General features: G+C 41.0%; 1 long non-coding RNA gene across 1 annotated transcript; it reads left to right on the forward strand.

Annotated features, from left to right (window-relative positions):
- LOC127951344 (uncharacterized) lies at positions 1–3,586 on the forward strand. Its single transcript, XR_008152644.1, has 3 exons — positions 1–113; positions 2,308–2,386; positions 2,675–3,586. It is a non-coding gene; the product is annotated as an uncharacterized LOC127951344 (long non-coding RNA).
- Positions 3,587–5,645: the final 2,059 nt, after the last annotated feature.

Genomic DNA, 5,645 nt, shown 5'->3' on the forward strand with positions numbered 1-5,645 from the left:
AAAAAACGTTACAGTTGAACTGTGTGTTAAGCGGCGGCCGCAGTAACTTACTTCAACAGACCCCTCCAGGCTGGCTGAGAGACACAGGAGAACTACGAGCAACTCTGAAGAAGGTAAAATAATCAACTTTGTATACCCTTAATGTTTATTATTTTATTTTTTTCAATTAACGTTTTACCTGACTGGCCTTGACTCGTAATTTCAGCATTCACGCTCGATAGTATGTAACTATCACTAGGATATCACTATTATTTCTAAATGCATAATTATGCTAGACATTTTTTTCCGCTCAATTTCTGACACTTGAAATGCAGTAGTAAATCCCCAGGTTCAAGCTTCAAACTTCATGGATGCAAACAGCGCGCTTTTCGACACCTCCCGCTTTTTTCGCGTCAGTCTGCATGACTTGTGTGAATCGTGCAGTTCTGAGAGGTTCTGATTATAATTTCACAAAGTCATCTGAAGTCATTCCATAGCTTAATCTGAGGGACAGAATTATATTTAGATCATTAAATTACAGTTTACGGAAACATGTCTTCCCTCTCCCTGCGGCTGAAATCATTCTCCATTTTATATTCAAACCGCGCGCCTCGTCCGTTACAGCAGGATCGAGCAGGATACACGGTAAAACTCTCTCCAATATGATATATTCACATTATGATCCTTGATCTGTAGATAAAGGGCTGTGGATTTGCATAAAATGATTATTTTGTTGGAGTTTATTGCTGTTTTTAAACGACTCGCCACGGTGTGTCTGTTAGATCACACATTACAAGAACTATGAATTGGCATCAAACCAACAATAAATGGAATTTAAAACCGTGAAGAAACAAATGATCGATAAACTGTTGGACAGATATACACGAGGATTTGTGCCCTCGACATTTCTTAGCTTTGTGCCGTGAACGAATCGTTCGATTTAACCGGTTCTTCTTAGTGAACCGTTTGAACTAGTTCACCAAATCGAACTGAATCGTTTGAAACGATTCACGTCTCCAATAAGCATTAATCCACAAATGACTTAAGATGTTAACTTTTTTAATGTGGCTGACACTCCCTCTGAGTTCAAACAAACCAATATCCCGGAGTAATTAATTTACTCAAACAGTACACTGACTGAACTGCTGTGAAGAGAGAACTGAAGATGAACACCAAGCAGAGCCAGATTACAAACAAACACGCCCACTGCTGGAGCGGTTCTCTTTCTCGAGTCAAGAACCAGTTGCATCAGTTTTCCGATCAGCAGTACGTACACTGAACCGAGAATCGTTTCTGTCGGACACGTCGATTTGATAACCGATGAGCTGATGATACTGCGCATGCGCGATTCAGCGTGAAGCAGACTGACACACAGAGCGTCTGAACCGAACTGGTTCTTTTGTTATTGATTCTGACCTGGCGAAACGTAAGTTTATTTCATAACAAATACATTGCATTAATAAATTATGTATAGTAAGTGGATTACGATTTCTGCCCTTATGACATCTAATTTATTTACTTTATATCTTCAAGACTTAAATCCTCATGCACATTATTGCTGTTACTTTATTCCGTGTGTTGCAAAACTTAATTGTAAACTTTCCATGATTATGAGGTTTTTAACTGACTAAAGTTATGATTAAGGACTTTATATTTGATAGACTTCTCTAATGACGTCAAAACGTTGAGCATAAAAGAACAGATGGACCGGTTTTTTTTTTTTTTTTTTTTTTGACTTGGGTCTCTGCAGAGCAAAAGTGGGCGTTTATCACCTTGTGAGTGTTTTCAAACTGCTGGGTGTTTCTAAATCATGCAATTAAAATGATCACCCTTACCCAACCCCAGCCCTAAACCTAACATCACTATGACATTAGCCAATCAGGTATCATGGTGTAAAAACACCCTGATTTGGTAACTCCCATTACATTCCTGCAGAGACCTATGCTGTTTTTTTTTCAACCGGTTTATTGAATCGAACTGCCCAAAATACTTTTTGACTACATTTTACATGTGTTTGCATCCCTGAAACTCTGAAACTTGACTAATGGTAATATAATAGCTAAAGGTCCTATGTGATCTTTTATTTACACTCCTAATTATCTTGTGTTCAGTATTTATCAGCCATAATATTACAAGGCACAGCTATTTGTATCTGGTAATGTTAGTTTGCTACACTATTAACAGCATTTACATGTGGTAGAAATTTACCAAAATGTTAGCCAGCTTTTCTAAAATCATAAAATAAAGTATATATCTATTAATTTGTGTATGATGTTAGTAGTTAACACACTTTGATGGCTGAAACTTAAATCATGTTTTCTCTTTCAGCTTCAGGGAAGCAGCCACCAATCAGTTGTTCCTGCTGTGCAAATTATTTGGAATCTCCTGCCAGTGATCATTGCTTGTGGTAAGTTCTATTTCCAATGTCATGAGGACGTTTGTGATAATTAGGCATCCTAAAGTGTAAAATTTTCTCTCATCTGGGAAGTTGTCTACCAGATCTACTTAGTAAAACTAGATCATCACTTTTAATTTAGTCACATCCCTTGTAATGAACATTTGATTATTTTGATTTGCTAATCAAATGGTTTGTTTTGAAAGTTTAGATTGTATAAGAGCTTGGCACATTATGATCTAACATGAAATCGGGAGATTTTCTGAAATTATAACATATTTTCTTTCTTTTTTTGTGCAGGATAATGAGGTTGAAGAACTGGAGCAGACAACCATGGCGATCTTTATCACTGGGAAAGAGGATCCTCTCCATCCACCTAAAGACATTTAAATTGTTGTCGAAGGAAAAGAGGTCCTGAACGAGTTGCCATCGGTTGCTGGGCTCATATATACACTAAACCTAAAATATCCAAAAAGGCTACAGTTCACCTTTGAATTTGTGCAAAATGTCCTGATGGAGCTTGATGGAATAAAGATGACCCCAAAAGTCACTAGACTGACCACCCAGCTGTACAGGGATTAATTGTATAATTGCATTATTGTTACATTTTATTGTGTTTTTACAGCCAAGACTTTAGATCCTTTTAATAAAAAGGTTGTACTAACAAGGCTGCATTTTCACTGCAGCATTTACAAATGTGGCTGCCCAAGTTCGATGGCTACCAGGTACAAAGGTTGAATAAGGCCAAGTCTTATGAACAACTGAAGAGACTGATTGCAGTGTTTCAAGTATTTCTGCTGTCAATCTTCATACATTTGAAGCAAATATTCAATGTTGTGAGTTTATTGAACAATAAAAATGTTTTCTAAAGGAAAAGTGTTCTGAGTAGTCATTGATTAAAATTTATTGAAATCATTAATTAAATAAAATAATTAATTTAATCAGACCTATAAAAATTAGTTTGTACCAAACTAAAATAATTAATTTAATTTAACATATACATATTAGTTTAGTTGGTTTGTTCTAATTTAAAAAAATTAGTTCGTTCCAACCTAAAATAATTAGATTGATCAACCTTTAAAAAGTGGTTTGCATGGATTTAAAATTTTCAAGTTAAACTAAATTAAATTATTTACATTGAGTCAATGTCAAATGTTTCGTGTGATTGATTACTTCAATTTTTTTAAGTTGATACAAGGTTTTTATTTTTTCAGTGTACTTGCAGATAATGTAATATTAATAAAATATAAGGATACTTAAGTGTACTTAAAGAGATTTTTTAAAGTGCAATTTGTAATTATATCAAATGAAAATTGTACTTTAAGACAATTTAAATGAATATGTTTAGTAATTTTTTCATGTTTTAAAGAAGTACACTTATTTGTGTTGTATTGACTAGAATACTAAAGCACATTGTCATGACTTAGGTCTGTGTTGCTATATTTTTGTCTTGTTGTCTGTGTGTCTAGTCTCAGAACACATGGGTTTTGTTTTGACATCACACCTGTAGCCACTCCTTCCTCATTAGCTCTCCTCTATTTTAGTTCCTCTCGTGCTCTGTCTTTTGTCAGACCGTTGTGATTGTTTTGTGCTTCGAGTGTGATTGTTTCAACCTGTCTGCCTAGTCCTGCCTTGTCGTGTTTTTGGATTTGTGTTCTTTCCCCCGGGTACTGCTCTTGTCAGTCTAGACTGGTTCTGCCTCCGGTCCCTGCCTCACCTCTCTTTTGGATCTTCTGAGACCTGACCCCCAGCTCCTCTCTGCACTCTGTCCTTTCCTTCAGGGATTTTGGTGTGACTTGACGCTGCGTCCCCCAACGACGCTCTGGTGGATGTGATCTGACGTTGCGTCGCAGAAGACGCTTGGACTGGTCCCCGCTGAGAGTTTTCTTTTTGCTCTGCTCTGAGGAGTAGCCATTCTTCTGTTTTTCCTGTTTGCCCAGTGTGGGCTAATAAACTCTGTTACCTGCATCTGAGTCCCGCGTATCCTTGACAGAAAGGGTCTGACCACGATGGATTCAGCAGGTGCAGACCAAGTAAGAGTCGCAGTCAGCCAACAAGGCATTCTTCTGGGACAGCATTCCAGCCAGTTGACCACCACCTCAAGGGAGGTTGAGGGCCTCACAGCCCAGGTAGCGGACCTCAATCTCCAGATTCAGAGGCTCCAGCTTGAAGCCTTGGCCAGCAGATCGGCTACTCGTGCTGAGCCTGAACCCCATGCCAATTGTCCACCACCATATGATGGGGACCCTAACTCCCGCCGTGCCTTTCTGTCCCAATGTTCTCTGGTCTTCGCCCTCCAGCCTCGGTGCTATGTTACTGAGGAGTCCCAAGTCGCATTCGTGATCACCCTCTTGAAAGGAAAGGCCCGGGACTGGGCAACAGCTGTGTGGGATGCCCGTGCTCCATTCTGTGCCACTTTCCAGGACTTCAGGGCAGAGATGATCAAACTGTTTGACCGCTCTGCTCAGGGCGATGAGGCAGCTGCCCAGCTAGCGCGGTTGAGCCAGGGCAGGCAATCAGTCACCGATTACTCCATCCAGTTCAGAACTCTGGCAGCCTCCTGTGACTGGAATGAGGCAGCGTTGCGTGCAAGGTTTCGGGAAGGTTTGGATGATGACATCCAGGATGAGATCGCCACTCAAGATCTACCGCAGAGTCTTGACATCCTTGTGGATCTGGCCCTCCGTGTGGAGGGGCGCCTTCGGCGTAGACATCAGCGGCGTGGTGCTCTGTCCCCCTGGATGCTGGTGGAGGGCGTTTCTAGTAGTGCTTCCACCTCCTTGTCACCGTCAACAGACCCTGAGCCTATGCAAGTGGGGCGTCTTCGCCTCACCCCTAAAGAGAAGCAGGATCGTCTGATTCGGGGCCTGTGTCTGTACTGCGGGAAGCCGGGCCATCGAGCTATCCAGTGCCCGTTAAAAGCCAGAGCCCATCAGTAGTCCGGGGGATCCTGGTCGGTGCTACTCCTCATGTCGACTCCCCCATCTCTCGTACCATGTTAAAGGTCTCGATTCAGCACAAGGACTCCTTTCATTCCTGTTCTGCACTTGTTGACTCTGGTGCTGAGGGCAACTTCCTGGATGCCTCTGTTGCAGCACGGTGGGGTATTCCTACTATTCCTCTTCCTTCTCCTATTTCTGTTCGCTCCCTAAATGGTCTCCTCATCTCTTCCATCACCCATTCCACTACCCCTGTAAGTTTGACTGTGTCCGGCAATCACTGTGAGGTAATTGAGTTGTACCTCCTAGATTCCCCGGGTGCTCCTGTTGTC

The sequence above is a fragment of the Carassius gibelio genome, chromosome B2 (genome assembly GCF_023724105.1).
Source record: "Carassius gibelio isolate Cgi1373 ecotype wild population from Czech Republic chromosome B2, carGib1.2-hapl.c, whole genome shotgun sequence".
NCBI classification, from domain to species: domain Eukaryota; kingdom Metazoa; phylum Chordata; class Actinopteri; order Cypriniformes; family Cyprinidae; genus Carassius; species Carassius gibelio.